This window comes from Dioscorea cayenensis, unplaced genomic scaffold, assembly GCF_009730915.1.
Source record: "Dioscorea cayenensis subsp. rotundata cultivar TDr96_F1 unplaced genomic scaffold, TDr96_F1_v2_PseudoChromosome.rev07_lg8_w22 25.fasta BLBR01000107.1, whole genome shotgun sequence".
Lineage (NCBI taxonomy): Eukaryota > Viridiplantae > Streptophyta > Magnoliopsida > Dioscoreales > Dioscoreaceae > Dioscorea > Dioscorea cayenensis.
The window spans coordinates 1-11000 of record NW_024086498.1 but is presented as its reverse complement, the minus strand read 5'-3'; the positions used below and the strand labels follow the sequence as shown (position 1 = coordinate 11000).

General features: G+C 32.6%; 1 long non-coding RNA gene across 1 annotated transcript; it reads left to right on the top strand.

The window, feature by feature from the left end:
• The first annotated feature begins 2367 nt into the window (after nt 1-2367).
• Nucleotides 2368-5116, top strand: LOC120253510. Its single transcript, XR_005534298.1, has 4 exons — nt 2368-3199; nt 3550-3689; nt 4243-4336; nt 5045-5116. It is a non-coding gene; the product is annotated as an uncharacterized LOC120253510 (long non-coding RNA).
• Nucleotides 5117-11000: the final 5884 nt, after the last annotated feature.

The window sequence follows — 11000 nt, the reverse complement described above, 5'->3', positions numbered from 1 at the left end:
ACATTTGAAAACGGTTAAAACAATTTTTGCTCAATGTGATTTATTATATTGCTTATTTTTATTCTTATATTTTAAAAATATTTAATATAAACATGTCTTTTGTTTTCATGTGTAACTCATTGGCATGTAGGATTATGTTGTAAGATATTCTTACATTACTGGTCCTCTTATATATATATTTATATATAAACATAGAAATTATACGAGAAGAATATTTTGAAATTTATTTATTTATTGAATGAAATAAATCTAATTTTTCATTTATGGTTTTTCTTACATAATTAGCATGCAGAATTGCAGTGAAAATGAATATCAAGATTGATTTTATATATTTTGAAAATTCATTAACATTTGAATTTTGGTTTATTGTTTTTTATAGCCAAACAAAAACAAGATGCTCAAATGTGGCCAAAAAAAAAAATCAATCAAGCATGCTTATTAAAAGGAAATAAAAATAAAACAAAAATAAAACAAATATGGTACTAAATAACTTTGCTTGGATTTATATCAAGATGGCTCCACAATGTTCTCACAATACTAGTTGAGTTTGATTTTGAGACACAAAAAAATATTAACAAAAGAAAAATAGAATATAATAGAATGAAATAAATAAGTCTAACAAAAGTGTTTCATCCCCACAAATCATTATATATACATGGGGAATATGTCAACTGAAAATGTTTGCAGTAGGTATCCTGAACATAATGAAAAGAGATCGACACAACTAGCAATATATATATATATATATATCAAATATTTTAAATCTACAAACGTTTGTATATATGTGTATATAAAAGCTCAAAAACTTACTTATTTTAGGCCAAAATTTTGTTAGATGGTTGAATGGTGAGATAAGTGATGACTCTCACTTAAATAAATGGTTGTTTTCTATATTTAATGTGAAGCTTTTAATTCCACTGCTTTTAATATATATATACAGATATAGATATATATATATATAGATAGATAGATCTTGTTATTTATTTATTTATTTTTGTTATTTATCTCTATATTTCTTTCAAATTTCCATTGTTAAAACCCTGGATCCGTTTCCATATATATATATATATATATATATATATATCATATCGTAACTATTATTAATATATCTTTTAAGCATGATGTGTTCTTAGATCTTCTATTAAAAAACCAAGATTTGTTTCCATATATATATATAATATTTAACAATTATTAATATCTCTTGCGTATGTTGTTTTTCGGATTTTCATTACTCAGAACCCGGATCCGTTTTCCATTTTTATTAATATCTCTTTCGCATTATGGTTTTCGGATCTTCAATTATTACGAACCCAGATCCATTTTCCATATATATATATATATATTATGTACACGTATATAACCGTTAACCCTGTTTCGGGCAGCAAAGCAATCGAATTTCGGATCCGTTAAACCAATTCAAATCTGATGGTCCGGATCCGTTAGCTCTCCATAAATTTCCATATTTAAATATTTATAACCGTTATCACTTTCCATACATAATACCTCATTCTCTTAGGCAGCTGGCAATCGGATTTCGGATCCATTTCAAATCTTATGAATAATTATACCCGGATCCGCTAGGCTAGCTTTTATTTAACCAGACCCCCGACGCTTCTTTTTCCCAAGTTTCTCTTCCCGCTCTCATCTCTCTCACTTCTCTCTGAAACCCTTACCTCCAATGTCGTCATCGCGGGGGCTCGATCGATGATCCATGGCCAGCTCCAGTGATGTATTGCTTTTCTCCATAGCCTGTGCTCGATCGATGATCCATGGCCAGCTCCAGAGAAGTATTGCTTCCCTCCATGGCCTTCGATTTCTTTGTTTTTTTTTTTTTGATGTGTTTTGATGCTTTTCATCGTGTTTTGTGTCAATGGTGTCCGTGGACGGCGAGAGGCTTGCGAATTGCTGGATTGAGGGTGATTCTTTGTCGCTCCAGAGACGTATTGCTTCTCTCCATACCCTTTGATTTCTTTGTTGTTGTTGTTGTTGTTGTCTTTGTTGGGTTTTTATGCCTTTTAATGCTTTTCATATGTTTTTGTGTCAATCGGAGGTTGGAGAGGCTTGCGAGTAGCTGGTTGGAGAGTGATTCTTTGTTGAAATACTTCTCAGATCAAGGCTGTTGAAATGCATCGCGGTTCTCTCGAATTTTATACTGTTTTTTTTCTGTTTTGTCTTGAAGATATTTGGATTGAAGGGAATTGCTTACCATTTTGTTGTTTTATCAGATCAAACATGGCTTTTATTTTACAAATAACTGAAGGCATGTAGGAAATTTGGACGCCTCACACACAAGCAATTACCTCTGTTTCTCTCTCTCTCTCTCACTCTCTCCCTCTATTTATATATATATATATATTTGATTTTTGAGCATCCAGCTCTCTCTATATATATTCTAATCTCTTGAATATGTTCAGGGATGAGGGGAAGATTTCACGAAAGCTCAGGGGTTGTGTTAATATGCTCAGGGATGAGGTGAAGGTTTTCCCAATAATTTGTAATGTTTGTCGACTTGTAGGTTCAGTTGAAAGTTGACTGCCATTTGACATTTTCGTATGTTCACCTTGTCTTTTTCTTCTATATTCGACAATCTGAAGTTCAGTTGAAAGTTGACTTGTATCCTTTGATTTCTTTGTTGTTGTTGTTGTTTTTTTTTTTTAATATTTTAATGCCTTTTAATGCTTTACATCTGTTTTTGTGTCAATCGTGTCCGTGGAGGGCAAAAGGATTGCGAGTAACTGGTTGGAGGGTAATTCTTTGTTGAAACACTGGTAAGATCAAGGCTGTTGAGATGCGTCGCGGTTCTCTTGAATATAATAGTTCCTTATTCTTTTTTTTTCTTTTCTCTTTTATCTTGAACAAATTTTTTTGGATTGAAGAGAATTGTTGACCATTTTATTGTTTTGTCAGATCAAACATGGCATTTACTTGATAGATAGTTGAAGGCATGTAGGAAATTTAGACGCCTTGCACACAAGCAATTATTTCTCTGTTTCTCTCTCGCTATATATATTTGATTTTTTTGCATCCTGCTCTCTATATATATTTAATCTCTTGAATTTGTTCAGGAATGAGGTGAAGGTTTCACGAAGGCTCAAGGATTGTGTTAATATGCTCAGGGACAAAGGCATGAGACTTTCAATGCAGTGAAGTTTATGGCCGTCCCCTTTTTATATTGGATTTCCTGTTATAGGTCGAGCTGGTAGGTTGACAAGAATACTCATAAATTTCTCTGAAATGTTGAGGAGCGTGTGATATATCCATTGAAAATTTGTTTAACATTCAGTTAACCCTAACCGGCTTGAGGTATTACATATTGAACATTTCAAAAGAGGATAATGAGTTCACTTAACTAATTTTTTTATTTTTATTTCTACCTAGTTTTCTGCATGAAGTCATTGGCATAAGCATCAACTTGTCACTTGTGCCAATATAGCTGTCTCTCAAATGGAATTAAAGTGCACACCCTTTTTGAATTAGTATATTTGTGATATGTGTAGCTTATTTAGTGTTCTTCTCCCTTAAATTTTTCGAAGCCCTTGTTGTTTGCAGGATGAGTTTTGAGAGTTCCCCAGATGTTATGAAAGAAGTAAACATGCAGCATGAGCGACACTGCTGCTTAGTCAACTTTGGGTTAAAAAAGAAAGCTTGATGGGTGTGAAGAGGGTAAATTGGGATATGTGTAGAGCCTGGTATGCTTTGTTGGAAATGCGATTATATGATGTTTTTTATCTTCTTAATTCAGCGTGATATTCATTGGACAACAATGTGTTCTTTGGCAGCCTAGCTTTTGGTTAATTCTTTCAGAAATTATTTTTAAAAGAAAACATACTTTCATGAAGCAACCAGTACTTGCAATAAATTTTTTCATCTATAGAGAGTTATATAATCAATAGTGGCATTCATCCTGTTAGTTGAAGCCATGTGTGGTTAAATAGTTATGTTACATAATTTCCCTTGCATTTAGAACCATCTTTTGGCTTAAATTTAAGTATCTTTCCAATCGATTCTGTTGCAAAAGTAATCATTATGTCTTCTTGCTTGTCTTTGTGCTAATGCTCTATGATATATCGAAGAATGAAAAGATTGGGAATTTGGGTAGCAATGAGGTCTAATTGTGCTTGAAACTAAACATTTTATTTGGCCTTGTTTCAAATACTTCTTATGCTTGTCCTTTCAATTCTCTATTTTATGGTTCTCATGAGGTTGTTGTTGGATAAAATTTATTTTCATTCAAGCTTGCAGGGTTTTCACTTGGGGTTTTTACCAAAGGAAGTGATTTGAAGATTATGTTGGGACTCGTGTAAAAGGATAGACTTATGAAAGGTTCATTTTATTGGTGAGATTTCATATTGGTTATTTTTTCTTTTCTTAGGTGGCAGAATTTAATTTTCTTCATTCCTTGTATATTTGATAAAAATACTGCCTGTTGACTATCTTTTTCTACAGACCAATGGTTGGCACTTTACTCCTTTTTGAGTTTTCACCCTCTGCTTTCTCCTTGTATTACCACTTTAAACGTTTTTCATAGTTAGAAACTCTTTCTTGTTTTTGTTGTCTATATAACGTGGCTAATCTGAATATCTCTTTTTCTTGCTCAACATCCATATGTTCTATGCTAGTTAAAAGTGAAGGTGACTCCTAAAACTGTCGCTTGACTATGTGTACTTGTGCTCTCAATTTTACTATACATGTGAATTTTAGATACAAGTATATGCTCTTCTAAAAATTATTTTGCTTAATTAGATAGCGTTAAACTTTCCATATGTTCTCCTATATTGCTTTGCTGATTTTTCTCACTTAAATGATTTTTCCTAATGCAAGACATTTTTTTTATGCTTTATGACAATGATGACACCACAACTTTTTCTTACAATGCATTTACCTACATTTGAATATATCACGATTATTATTTGCTGCAATGTCTTCATGCTCCTCCTGGTGCCATTCTTTTCCTGGCTTTGGAATTAGTTAGGGATTTCAGCGCCCGTGGATCTCATATTTTCTGATAGTGCAGCCAATATTTAACACTTATCTTCTATTCTAGGTGGATTTCAAGGAAAATGTTATTGCTGGAGGAATTTGTGCTTTGCTTTTAGTCCTTTTCGTTGAAACATTCTGCAATGCCTTTATACTTTGAGGTATGAATTATGTATATTGTTTTGCCACATCTGGTTTTCTTTGAGAGGATGTGGTAAGTGACTGACTAAGTGCTTTGTTGTCTTATCTTTAGTTAGCTCCCACATGACTTGCTTGGAAATTAGTATGCGTCTCTTGGGAAGGTCAACTTTCAACCAAAAATTGTTATAAAATGTGAATATAGTGTCTAATATGAAATACTGCATGTTGAAATGCTTGTACCGCCTTTGCAACTTATACGTCCTTTTCTTTTAATTTGATACATTTCCGGGTTTTTGTGATTGAATTAATGCATTTAGCCAAACTCCTGAATATCATAACAAATTTATCCGCTCATTAATGGAGATTAAATTTTCCTTTGGTTTGGCAAATATATAGAATAGTACGGCCTAAACTATTTATGTTTGAGATATATTATGTGTCCTATGTGGTTGTTAGTGCATATATTTGTTTTTATCCCCGTGCTAGAGGAATGCTGCATTTTGCCTTCTTATCCGAAGTTATGGCTTATGCCTGGAGAAATGTTTGCTAATCCATTGGTTTCGAGGTCCATGTGAAGTTCTCCAAATGTAGTTTTTGCTAGATAACCAGGTTTTAGTTGTCCTTAAAATTTGATCCTTATGCCTATAGATTTCCTAATCATGGACATGTTTTTGGGTCTTGCATTGAAAGTAATAATTTCCATGTTCTTTTTCTTAATGATACTTACAACTAATTTTTTTTTTTTTGGTTTGTGAATTGATCTGCATAGCTTGCTTGATATGCTTGAAATGCTTGAATTAAATTTCTGGTGAACTTTCTTATAGCAAATGGAAACACAGTTAATCTTATTTGATTGTTCAAGAGTTGACTTTCTGTCACAAGATGAAAGGCTTGGTATGATTTTGCTTCTTAAAGATGATAGCTGATCTTTAGTGGTTTATTCATAGTTATGTTGAGTTCCTTTCAACCAGCCTTCTATCTTGCAAATACTTTGTGTTCATTGGCCTAATAGATGTTATGACTTCAACCACTTCCTTGTTGCACGCAATATTTATATGTTGGTATGCTCATGGCATGTTATTGTTATATTTTATATTATATTTCTGTCTTACCTGAGCTACTCATGGGTTTTCTACGTCGATACTTGTGATTGTATAATTCCTAAAAATTGTTTAATTTTCCTGATTTTAATTTGGAGCGTGTGTGTCTGTCTACGGGATTTTGAATGATTCAAAGACCATGCATTCTCATGATAATCTTTTATGGCCCTTGTGGTATAGCTCCTCACCTATTTAGTGACAAGATGTTACTCATTGGTGCATTTATCCATGATGTTACTGATCTATTCTTTTTCCAATATATGAATTATGTATCTCGTAGTTTTTATGGTGCTTATTTGATTTGCTAGAAAAATGATCATGTTACAAAGCCTGCGTGCAAATGTAAAAAGGAAGGCTTAATTCTTGAGTTTGTCCTGTGTCACACTTCAATTCTATGTCTGCTGAACTGTCTAAGATGTTTAGAAATGTGTTTGTATTTTATGTTTGATCCTGAACAAGTCATTGCTATTCTAATGACAATTTGGTAAGCCTATTTAATGGCTCATGTGGTTTGCTATCTTCAATGGTGCAACATGTGGTAACTGCATTTTTCTTTTTCTCACACCGGTTTTCAATCAAATTGCTGCCCCTATTTTTGTTGATAAGTGGATCATTGATGAGGAGTTTTTTTTATTTTGTTATATGTTTATATGTGTTATGGTTATCCTATTCTCGACATGTCTGCTGCTTGACCTGTATCTCAGGATCGATGTTGCTTTAAGACTACTTGTAATTTGATTTTTTTTCAGTAATTTCATGCGTCTTATATTGTACCTCTTGATTTTTCTCTGTTCATATTCTTTAATAAGTGCCTTCCCTTCCTATTAGATCATATTAATCGTCCTATTGAACACTTGTTTTGCCCTTTGGTTGTTCTACTATTTTTTTTTACGTAGTTATGTTCTTTTTTTACAATTAGGTGCAAATAGGAGCCATTGTTGTTGCTCAACATGTGTAGAACTTAACGTACGTATTTTTAATGATGTTCCATCTTTGTAAGTTTTTGTTTTCAAGATTTTAGTCTGGCAGCCACTGTTTTCAAATGCCAACGTAAAATGTAATGCGTGAATCATCTGCCTTTCTGTTGTTGGTGACAAGGTTTTTGTTGTATCTAATCTTGTTGAATTTGTTCATGGATGAGGTGAAAATTTCATGCAAAGCTCATGGACTCATGTCCCTCTGAATTAAAGATGCGCCATGTCTTGGATGTAGTGCTATGGATATTCATGTCACTTTACCAGAATTTTTGTTCTCTTTCTGGTTGAGCACGCATGATCGAGAGTTAAAGGTGCTGAACTAATTTTTCTTTGTTCAAAGCAGTTTCTTTCTAAATGTCCTGTACCCCACCCCAAGTATAGTTCTATATCTGATCTTGAGAAAATCTTCTATCTTAGAGTTCATACATTCCTTATGCAAGGATTTGGCAAAAGGTCTGGAGACATATTTTAGATGAAAATGAACTATGTTATATTCAAAGGGCTAGGGCATCCTCTATTGTTAGTAGTGGTATGATTTTTTGGTGAGCATATTTCCTCCCAATCGATTGAGTCGCAAAAGTATCATTGTCTACTTGCATGTGTTTGTGCTAATGCTCCATTTCCTAGGACTGATACATCGGAGGATGAGAAGATTCGGTATTCAAGAAGCAACAACATTTAATTATGCCTGCATCTCAGTTTGTTGTCCGGTCTTGTTTCAAATACTTCATACACTTGCCCTTCAATTTTTCATTTTATGTTTGTCACAAGTTTATCATTAAAGAAAATTGATTTCCATTCAGACTTTCATAGTGGTTTTCACTGCGTTTTTTTGCCAAGGAAGCTATTGAAGATGGAGGATGCTCTGCGACTCATGTAAGATGATGGGTTCACGAGGTTTGGTGAGAAGTCATCACGGCTATTGTTTCTCTTTGTTTTATGATATTATTTTCTTTCATTCCGTTGATTAAGTTTCTCTCGAGTGTTAAACCCTATGCTTGTCACTTCTTCTTGTTTTTAATTTTTGTTTTTGTTTTTGTTTTTGCTCTTTTTTGTTGTCTTTGTTTTGTTTGTTTTTGGTTTTTTTGAGCTTCCCCTCTGTTTGTGCCCATGCAACCACTTCCTAGCTTGAAACTAGTGGTTGCTTTGTTGCCTACAAAACTCAGCCAACCTCGACTATCTTTTGCATGCTCAACTTCCGCTGTCCCTATACTTAAAGCTAGAAAGGGTGTTTCAAATCGTGCAACTTCACAGTTTACACTTGTTTTCTGAATTTTACTCTGCATGGGAATGTTATAGATTAATCCTCAAGTATGTTGCTTTCAAGCATACAGTCTTCTCAATGATCATTTTGCTTAATTAGGTCGCTTCAAACCTGCCATCTGTTTTTAGCTTATCCTATATTGCTTTGTTGAATTTTCCTTCACTTCAATGATTCTTCCTAAGACATGAGTTATAATGGCAAGATCATTGTTATGTTCTTCTAAAACTTCATTTTGCTTAATTAGGTAGCTTTAAACCTGCCATCAATTGTGGACATGTTGTATATTGCTTTGTTGATTTTTTTCACTTAAACAGTTCAGTTGTCTATGATTTTGTTATGCTTTCTGACATTAATGACATGACCATTGAAATGGTCTGGCAAAACTTCATTTTGCTTAATTAGCTAGCTATGAACCTACCATTTATTGTGGACTTGGTCTTATTGCTTTTGTTGATTCTCTCTTAAATGATTCGTCCTGAGGCATGAATTTGGTATGCTTTTATGACAATAATGGCATGACTGCTAGTTCTTCAAAAATACTGTTCTTCATGTTTTAATTCATGATTGCTATTTATTGCAGCAAATAGCAAGGAAAATTTAACACTTCTATTCTATGTTGATTCAAGGAAAAATTCCTTTGGTGCGAGCACTCATGCTTCATTTAATGCTTTTACATTTGAACATGGTGCTGCTCTTTTATTCTTTGTAGCATGAATTCTATCTATGGTTTTGCCACATCAGTTTTCTTTGAGTGAATGTGGATGAAGTGACTGATTGAGTGCTTTGTTAAATGAATTTTAGATAGCTCCTGCATTACTTACATCGAGTTAAAATGTTTCTCTGAAACGTCAACTAACCACCAAAAATTGTTATAAAATGTGAATCTAATCTCTAATTATGAAATCTTGCATGTTGAAATGCTTGTATGGGATTTTCACAACTTATACATCCTTTTCTTTTATTTTTGAAACATTTGCAGTTTTTTGTGGTTGAATTACGCTTTTAGCCCAGCTTTTCTAAATATCATAAAAATGTTCTGCTCATTAATGGTGATTAAATTTACCTATGATTTGGCAGATATATCGAATAGGATGGTCTTAACTTTTTCTATTTGAGATATTGTATATCAATCACATAATGCTTTTTTTTCTTGAATTAAACAACATATCTTGCCTAATATGATTCAATTGAATTTCATGTGTCTATTAGTTGCATAATGAAAGCAATATGTTCAATTATAACTATTCACGATTTGTGGATTGCTTTGGCTGCATTTTTCTCTCCTCTTAACATTGCTTTAACTGGCTCATAAACATTTTGTTTTCATGATATTTTGTTATGGTCCTTATCACATAGTTCTTAGTATCATCTTGACTTTATGTTAAGAATGTAGATTCCATTATTTCTCCATGTTAAACACAAAATTTCACAAAATTCATAGATTTTACTACCATTAATATGCTTTTGCTTTGTTCTACCCTCTTAAGATGTAGCTTTCACAGCATGCATCTTTTACTTCTGAGAAAAAAGATTTTGTTGGATTGGTTAGATTTGATGTTGTTAATAATTTAATATGCAGTATAGCCATCAATTCTACAATGGACTTGTGATTGCAGTTATACTTTTATTTATGGAGAATTTCTTAGATTTTAGATTCAAAAGAAAAGGCTGAAATCAAATGATCTAGAAGTGGCCATGTCTGCATGCTTAGCAAAAATTTATAGTTGCGGACCTTTTTTTCTTTAATTGATAAAGTAGGGTTCTTTTTAATTTGTCTTTTTATCCTTCATAATATTTAGTCATTTGTTGTGAATCTCTAGATATGCTCTTGAGAAAAGAGCTACAACTCTTGCAATTGATATTAAAAGGTTGTGCACCTAAGCATACCATGACACTTATTTCATCTTTATACATTAATCTAATTAGCAAGTCCGTAAATTTCTTGTTTCGGGTATTTTAGCTGCAAAGAGTTTCTTATGTTGTGTTAGACATGAATTGTACATCTTTTGCACATATTCTCTGTAATAAGTTTAAGTAAATCAGTAGTTGAAATACAAGGATATGATTGCATGTTACAATCTACCAAAATCGAGGAAATGCTTTTAGGACATGTGCAATTTGGTGATAACCTAGAAAAGTAATCTTAGTAACTTAGAGGATGACAATCATATTTTATACCTTTATCTAGTGTAATTTACCTTTCTCCCCATTTTATTTTTGTGTGTGTCTATGCTGTATAGTGTCTGCATGTTCTACTTTAAAGTGGGTTGGAATTTAATTATGTGAGTAAAATTTTCCTTTTAGATTTAAACTATCATTTTTTTTCTTTTTAAGAGCTACCTCTGTTGCTTTTATCTTTCATCATTTTCATTTGAGTCTATTGATTAAGGTATTTCATTGTGTTTACATCTATGAGTACACCTTAGTGATTAGTTAGAATGTAAAATGCATTATATTTATGTTCACAATGGCATGCTTGAAACACTATATCAATATTTTAATTTTAATCTAGATTTTGATTTGAACTCATTTTAATTATGT